Consider the following 9,500-nt stretch of genomic DNA (forward strand, 5'->3'; position numbering starts at 1 on the left):
CATCTTAGTCTGTCGCGTGTTTTTCCTGGAGGCCTGATCTCCCCCCACTGGGACAAGCTGTGGGTGGAGGAATGATTGTGTAAGAGGCAGGGGCCGATCTGGGTAGATGGAATGCTGCTGCTAGCGAAAGGGAAAAAAACCAAGAAGATTTGACTAGCTTCCATATGATAGAGTTGGCATTCTCCTCCAGTGTGGCTTCAAACATCGTGAAGATGTCTTTATGGATACTTCCCAGCTTACATCAATGTGCCAGATGCAGCCCTTCTTTTTGGCTCCGGGCCCTCGGCTATGCCCATCCTCTGAGGGTCCCTTCAGACGAAGTGCACGGATATGAATTACGTATTTAAATGATCTGTACGCTTCTTATTACCTGTATGTTTAGTTATTTCTTTTTAACTCTCTTTGTGTGGTGAAGGATTAAAGCCATTATCTTGAAGCTGATTGAATTAGAGTTTCATCCATATTAGCTTTAAGCAAGCAATGTCCAATTCTTGAGAACCACATATGAAAAAAAGAAAAACTTCTGTTGGATCTAGGGCTAGGAGGATGTCCGGGAGGGGGTGAGCTGGGAAGACACCCTAAAGTCGGTGTCTTACTTCCCTGTGAGCACTCGGAGCTGAGTTTGCTGGCCCCTTATCTTACCAGAATTATGCCTGGTTCTCCCCTCTGCTTTAGCATCCACATCCAATCACTGACAGGGTTGGATGTGTCTCCATTCTGAAGATCTCCCCTCCCTTGTCACACGTGTCCCGCCCCCCCAACACACCCAACAATCATTCAACGGGATCACAACTTCTGTTGATCTCCAAACCATAGTCCTCTGGTTAAAACCCTCTCTTGGCCTCCTTTTGTGGTCAAGATAAAGTCCAGACTCCTTTCCGCGACCGGTAAGGATCTCCCCTCTCACAACGCACCTGAACTTTTAGTTCCTAAACTCGGCACACTCTCCCTAGCCTCGGGGTCTCTGCGCCTGCAGATGCCCCCTTCCCCTCTCTCCCTCCCGCTAGGTGAGCTGACTAATGCCCTCTTGTTTTTCACGTCTCCACTCAGACCACTTCCTCCAAAGCTCCTGGTCTGGGTGGATGCCCCTCCCTCATAGTTGCCTTTTGACACACTGGCCCGCTCATCTCTGCACTTGCCACCCTCCTTTGCAACTGCCCAATACGTTTGCAGCTCCCCCACTAGATATTTCAATAGTAACAGGGCAAGAGACAAGTCTGTTTGTTTCCCCCTCAGCAAGTGAATGGCGCATAAGTGCTGTGTAAATATTTTGTTAGCAGATGAGTCAATGTACCCATACATCTTCCAGAAGAAGGATAGCCTCAGAAGATGGGAACCACTAGCTAGGGGCAGTGCCAACTGGACTTGACAACCACAAGGTACCTCCCATTTAGGCATTCCCTTTGGGATATTGTGTTCCTATAGCCTATAGGACTGAGGGCTCTTGCAGCCAATGAGGTATGATGCTGGAGGGTGGGGTTTCTTTCAAAATTCATTCCAGAACAAAACCTTTCAGAAACTTTAAGAGTGTCCTTCATACAGTGCGACCTGGAGAGCCCTGGTCCAGGACTCCCCGGGTCTCCATTATCTTACATGTTAATTTGGGAATACCACTTTTATGAAGTCGTACCAAACACTGCTTTAAAAAGTACTACTTTTGGGCGCCTGGGTGGCTCAGTTGGTTAAGCGACTGCCTTCAGCTCAGGTCATGATCCTGGAGTCCCGGGATCGAGTCCCGCATCAGGCTCCTTGCTCAGCAAGGAGTCTGCTTCTCCCTCTGACCCTCTTCCCTCTCGTGCTCTCTGTCTCTCATTCTCTCTCTCTCAAATAAATAAATAAAATCTTTAAAAAAAAATAAAAAAAATAAATAAAAAGTACTACTTTTAATCCTCCATGACACAAAGAGAATTAAAAAAAAAACTAAACATGCAGATAAAAAGCATATAGATCATTAAAATGGCATCTAGAATATGCCATAATATTATAGAATATATTATTTATATAAAATCCCATGTGAGCAACACGATGTTTTCCACGTGTCCTGAGATGTTTCTCTGGAGATTATCTTGTGGTGACATGTGCTAATCTTATAAAATATTGAAGTAGCTAAAATGACTGCACTAGGCCACTTAGGAAAAGATTTGGGTATCATTCAGACCTCCGTAAAAAGTCAAATTTAAATGATCCAAACAGACATCAAATGCAAATGTATAGTAACTTTGGAAATTAAATCCCCCAATTTGATAAATACTCCAATAATATTTTCTCTTGAACTTTCATGCTCCTGCCTATGCTATTTATAGTGACTTGGGGGACGTGTCTGTTGAGTTAAAATACACACGCTATAGATGTGGACATCATCACTGATACCCTGGCTTGGAAACCTCTCTACATATAGAGAGTCAAATACGCCCGAGTCACACTGCCCGAATGACTAGCTGCTATTTCCTTAGGGAGAAACACTCGAAAGGGTGGGAAGAGAGGCAAAGGAAGCGGACGTCTAGACCCAGGGAACAACTCTAAAGATCTAAGTATATTACTATCACTACTCACCAAAAAAGCGGAGGCTTTAGGGATAGTTTCAGAGGCTCTAAGCACCTCCTACCTTCGGAGTCAGGCATCCACCGAGGTGCCCCTTGGCATTTGAACCCAAGCACAATGCCCCCCAGAGCTATCAACCCATCCCTGCAAAGCATTTTTTTAACTTCAGATGTAAATGGGACTTTTCCCATGATCTTTTTTTTTTTTTAAAGAATGATTTATACTGAAGAGTAATAGAAAAGAAGGAGATTTCTAAAATACAGGCAATGGGATCATGTTAATTATAGGTGTTGAAATAACATACTTGGCTTTCTCAGTCTTAAAACATAAAGTTTTAAACAACCACCAGGGTATTTCAACTCAAATCCAGCCACAACCTTTGGGAAGTCATGAGTCCGGAAGACAAGATTAGGTAAATGTCCCTCAAACCACTTTAACTGGGGGCAACGGAAAAATGCGCATATAGATTTCCTTGTGAGAGATGATCCAGTCCTGTCTAATAGAAGGTAACCTTGATATTTAGTAAATCCTCCAGTTTTTTTGGCGGGGGAAATACTTATGAATAACATCTAAAATAATATTTAAAAGGTATATTTAAAATATTTCACCTATATTTAAAATAATACACTTTGTAAGATTCTTATGTTAGATCAAAAGTAACTTCGCAATCACAGGAACAAAAATAGAATTTATCCTAGACTGTTTCTATAGTGATACCAGTAACTTATGACTGTGCCTATTTCTGTGTTTCTTATTCCTACCAGTAAACAGCTAGTAAATACTGCATTTTAAAGATGTGTGATGCTAAAGATCACTTTGCACTCACGTAACCTGTAGACGCCTCACCTTCTTGTAGGACGTCTCAGGTCAGGAAAGGGCATGAATTATTTTGAAATAAACAATGGGAGAGGACAGTTACGGTCTCTCTGGGTCACTCGTATTTGCTTTTTAAAAATAATAGCTGCCTCTTTTTTTTTTTTTTTTAGTTATGTAAGTAAGTTGGAGTAGCAAACACTGAAAAACATAAGAAGCGAAAAACACCAGGAATCCAACGTGTTTCCCTCTAGCTAAGATAACTGCTAGGAACACGTGTTTCCCTCTAGCTAAGATAACTGCTAGGAACATTTTGCCGGCTGTATCTCAACACTGTTTCCCTGCAAAAATGGACTCATGCTATAGAAACTCTTTTTGCAGCTTGCTTTTTTCACTCGACAACATGCCATTCCATGTATATAAATCTACTTGAGCACCATCGTTCTTAATGATGTAACACTGTTTTGTTTTCTTATTACATATCTAAGGGTTCCCATAGCCAAAGACAGAATGCAGGCTCCATTTCTGTTTTTAAAATGTTGATAGGTCAAATGACTTGAACGTTTCCCCAGTGAACCCAGAACAGTCTGAACACCTGGGAGGGCAGAAGCTGACTTGCTCACTTTCCTGGCACGGGCTTTCTGTTCCTCTGGCCTTCCGTGCAGGATGGCCAGTGCAAGTGAACCCAAGGTCGGATGCAACCAGCTTTGTAGACCCACTGCAGACTCTGCTCCTGACTTCGTGTCATCACAGCTCCCGTTCAGCACATGGAGACCTCAAGCATGCTTCAAAAGCCCACGTGATAAAGAGAAAACAAGAGTGACAATTACATCTCACCTCTGAGGTGGCTTTTCATGGATCCGGAATAAAGGCGAGCTGCATTTGCAAAGTGTTATTGCCAGAAAAGCCGTTTGCAGGGAAGGTCTGAAACCTTTTCTCTCCTCATTCAGAAACAAGAAATTACAGTCCTAAAAATAAAGCGATTGGCTATTTTGAGCACAGAGTGCAATCATTCTAAACATCAGGGGCAGGAAAGCAGTAATTCAATTCCTAGTAATTTCTGGTAATTAATACATAAATTTCCTCTCTATGTAATACAACTCAGTCCCTGAAGTAAACACAATGGAATCTAAAATGGACATGACAACAATTCATACCCTTTCCTTGCTTAACTTAAAATGAACAGCAATGCTTACTTGTTAAGTGGGAAAAAGACAGCACAGAGAATTTTTATCAACTCCCCGGGTTGGACTGTGCCTGTGTTTCTCAGAGGGTGACCACCCTCCGCCCCCACCAGTAGAACCAGCCTCACCTGGAAATTTGTAATAAATGCTAGTTCTCAGCCTTCCACCCAGACCTTCTATATCAGAAGGTGGCGCCCAGCGTTCTGGGTCTGCTCAAGCCTGCCAGGTAGTTCTGAGGCTCACCCACGTCTGCACTGGGCTTCCGTTCACTCGTAGGCACACAGTGCATGCCTGTGGAAGCTGCCCACTCAAGTCAAAGCCACTTTCCAGCAGGACCAAGGACCCCTGCCCCCCGAGGCTTGCTTTCAATATTTACCAGTCAGTTATGTTTCTCCTAAAGCCTATTAATGCCACTTGTACTGGCTATTATATTTAATTTTTAACAGCTTCTGTATTTTAAATGTGGTCTGTAAGGGAATAGATAAGATGGTAAAAAAAAAAAAATCTTCAAAGGTTCTACACTCACATCATTTGATAAAATATACGGATTCCACCCTCCAATTAAAACAACTAAAACTTCGGTTGCGGATAATGCATTATGGATGTGGCTTGTGTAAGAATTCAGTCCACACCTTGGTGTTACATCAAAGTATCTTCAAATGAAAGTCTATGTAAATGTTTTAAGTTAAAATGAACTACTTAGGGTATATAGGCATTGTTTCTTAAGACTCTCTGTCCAACCGACTACTTTTTATTCACTAAGAATCTCCCAGACTTGATTCTGTCTATTATATTTCAAAGGAATTTTATAACACAGCCTTTAATATACAGATCAAAATTATAAAAATACTTTTTATTTAAAATCAGTTCTCTCGGGGAGCCTGGGTCACTCGATCGGTTAAGTGTCCGACTCTTGGTTTCGGCTCAGGTCATGATCTCAGGGTTGTGAGATCGAGCCCCGCGTCGGGCTCTGTGCTCAGTGCGGAGTCTGTTTGAGACTCTCTCTCCCTCTCCCTCTGCCCTTCCCCGATCACATGCATGCTACCCCCCAAAAATAAATAAATAAAATCTCTAAAAATAAATAAATACATAAAATCAGTTCTCTCTCACATGCCACTCAAAACTGCTAAAAATACTTTTTAAACCATTCAAGGGGATTTGCATGTTTAAAAAAAGTTGGAAGATACTGTTATTATTTATTTAGTTAATCTCTGTTAAGGGAGGTTTTGGTTATAGTTTCAATTTGTCAGTTTCATAAGTTATTGTAAATCATTCCGCAGTCAACGTACAAATGCTAGCTTATTCAACTAGTCTTCAATGTCTTCAATTTCATTCCCTACATTCTATGCAATGGAAATTTTCGTTTTGCCTCTCACGTCTACCATTGCAGGGAACTTGACGATGCAGGAAATCGCCGTTTCCACAGATACCCCAGCAATGAGTGACTGCTTGATTAGCTTCGAGGGCTTGGAACCATTTGTGCGATTTTCCAGGAAGGGACTGCTTCTCCCTTCATCCTTCCAAACTTGCTGTAATCTGTGCAGTTCGAATGCTGGAAATCCTCACTGTAAAACACAAACAAGTCATCATCAGCTGCAACAGCAGAAGTAGAGAAGTTCATCTGGACTTGAGTCCTCAGCCCAAGGTGAACAATTGCTGGGCTGCAAATCAGTTGCTAGAAAGACTGATATCTCCAGTGTGACATGCTATAATCGCAAGAAGGAAGGAAGTGATGCCCTGGATAGACGGCCTTGGAGTATGGCCTTGGCTAAAATATTACATTCCACTCTCTAATGTAAAACTCAGAGGTTCAATATGGTCCAGTCATGGGCAATTTCATGTCACTCTGTCTGATAAAGGCCTGCTATTTCATATGATCAAGGGGCATAGCAAGACCTGCACAAGCAATGCTCCCAACTTGGGGGACCCTGGGACCCTCACGTGCCCCCTGGAGCCTCTGAACAACCAGCCAGCTTGATCCCTCCCTGAGGTGCCTGCTATTTAACCGTCTCTCCAGTATATCCCTATCATCTCAATAAAATCAATGAGTACTTTTCAATATATTTTTTCCTCCTTCCTCACCTGGTCTTTTTTTTTTTTTTTTTTTGAGAGACAGACTGTGTGTGTGTTTGTGTGTGTAAGGGGGGAAGGGGCAGAGGGAGAGGGAGACTAGCAGACTCCCCGCTTGGCGTGGAGCCCAATATGGGGCACCATCTCATGACCCTGAGATCATGACCTGAGCCGAAAATCAAGAGTCAGACACTCAACCCACTGAGCCGCCCAGGTGCCCCCTTCTTCACCTTGTCTTAAATTGAAAGTTTTAGAATGATTTTAGTTACTACTTCTGCCAATTTCCACTTTTTCTGAGAGTACTTCCAATTTAATATTGTTAAATTATCCATAAAGAATGCCCTTTTGTTTCAGGAATCCATAGCTGCGCTTATATACAGATTGTAAATATCGCAAGTGTCATTGCCCATGATGGTTTCCTACCATCTTCTTGCCTTACTTCATGCCTGCTTGGGTTTGTGGTCTGCTTAGAACATTTCCTTGACAAAATTCCTCCTTTGGGGCCACTTAAGTGATACCGTCTCTGAACTCATGCCTACCTTCAAGTTTCTTTGACATGGGAAATGGGATATCTTAGCTGGGTATAGGATTGTGGCTTATAGTTCTTTTCTTGCAGAAGTCTGTAGATCTGACTCTATTGTCTTGCATCTTCTAGTGTTACATGTGAGAGGTCCAAGGCCAGTCTGATTCTTTTTCTTTGGAAGGTGATTTGGTCTTTTTGCTTGAAGGTTTTATGATTTTCTCTTTCGTTTTTGAATTCAGGACTCATATTGGGATTTTTTCCCAAGTCTGTGTTTTTTCTCATATATGAAGTCTGGAAATCAGTATGCCCTTTCAATCTATAGGCCACCAATATCTATTTAACTTACAGAAGTTTTCTTTTATTATTTTTTAAGGGATTGCCTCTTTTTTTAGAGCTCCATTGCAGAACTAGGTGTTTAAGTCTGTTTTCCTAGTCTCTTATTATATATATATATATATATACATATATGTATATATATATATATATAAATAATATATAGCCAAACTAGCACCTATTTAAGGGATAAAGAAATGTATCAAGGTATCTTGCAAAACTGTCATACATTATCACAACCAGGATATTACACTGATAGTCAAGATTCCAGATATTTCACTGGTGCAAGGATCCTTCATATTGCCTTTAAATTTTTTTTTAATTTTTAATTGTGGTAAAAAAATACATAACATAAGCTTTATTATCTTAACATTTTTGAGTGTACAACATGGTATGGTTTGTTAAGTGTATTCACACGGTTATACAACTAGGTTTACCGTTGAGTGCTTCTTCTTACTCTGATATTTGGCAAATATTAAACATTTACTCTTCACCTGGACCTGTACTAGGTTCAGTGGTAGGGTGGGCATGTCACTAGTAATATTTAAATGCAGTATCTGATTACAGAAAACTTTAATGAACTGAGGTAGGGTGGGGTGGGGGGAAAGACATGTACATATGAAAAAAGAGAATGGATAGCATATTCCCCAAAGGCCAAATTATAGAAGAGACAACTCTTCTGTCTTATTCCTGTTTCCTTTTCTTTGATCCCTTTGGGTGCCTGTTGGTTAGTCTTCCCCAAACTCAGCTTCCCTCTTATGTCCTTCCTCTTTCTTCTATTTCTTCTCTAGATATTTCAGAAACCAAGCTCTGTGAACCTGATCACCTCCGGTGAAATGCCAAAGTGATTATCTAATTAATCACAGTGCACTGAGAACTTTTCTATTTTTCTCCTGCCATGGCATTTATTAAAATCACACGGAGGACGGTCCTTAGAGGCGTCATCCTTCTAGTTATTGCTTTGGCCTGTGTCCAGCAGGTGGCGCAAAAGGATAATTAATCGAAGTCAATCCGCAATTCACTGGGTTTTTACATTTTGAGTCATTCTGCTTGATTGCATAAATAATCAAAATTTTGGATAGTCTATCCCTCGACTATCTTAGCTCCTGGGTCACTATCACACTTCCCAACACTCCTCTTGTCCCCGTTGCTGGCGATTTCAGTATCTGCGTGGATATCCTTCTCACATCTCTACTTCTCGGTTCCTTGACTTCCTCATATCCCTGATCTCTTCCCGTTAGACCGTCCAGGATGTAGCTTTTCCTCTGGGCTTCTTTTCTTTCCTACCTGTATCACCTTTGGTGAAACCCAAGCTGGTGGCTTCAAATTACCATCTGCATGCGGATGACTGACGACTTTATATCCAATGTAGATATCTTCCCTAAGACCAGGCTCCACCTGATTGTCTCATCAGCAGCTCAACCTCACACGTTCCAAATAGAGCTCTCTCCCTCGGCTTTATTCACCGCCCTTCCAATCTCAATGAATGGTAGCTCTACCTCCATGGCTTGGGCCCCAAACCCGAACGTCATGTTTGACTTCTCTCCTTCCCTCCCATTTTCTGTCCCGTCCTTTCGCAGACACTGTTGGTGAGTCCATTGGTGAGTCTGACCCCTCTGCACTAAGACCCTGTGCAAGCCACACCCATCTCTCAGTAGAATCGTTGTCATGGCTTTCTCATTCATCCCCCTGCGTCTGCCCCGTCTCCCTGCTGTCTACTCTGAAGACAGGAGCCAGAGTGACCCTGTGAAAGCACAAAAGAGAGCCTGTCCTTTTTCTAATTGACATTACAAAGGCTTCCCACCGGCACATCCAATAAAAGCCCAGATCATTTCAATGGCCTGCGAGGCCATACATGAGGAGGCCCCCACCCCACCCCATGCTCTCTGGACCTCATCTTCTGGTACTCCCCCCACTCACTCTGCTCCAGACTCACTAGTACCTCACCACTCCTCAGCCCCCAGGCATGTTCCCCTGGCCTGGGAGGCTCCTCCCCCGGACAGCGGCAGGACCACGCCTCCACCTCCTTGGGGCCA

The sequence above is a fragment of the Eumetopias jubatus genome, unplaced genomic scaffold, assembly GCF_037043125.1.
Source record: "Eumetopias jubatus isolate StellerSeaLion01/CBP00866 unplaced genomic scaffold, mEumJub1_p1.0 scaffold_6, whole genome shotgun sequence".
Lineage (NCBI taxonomy): Eukaryota > Metazoa > Chordata > Mammalia > Carnivora > Otariidae > Eumetopias > Eumetopias jubatus.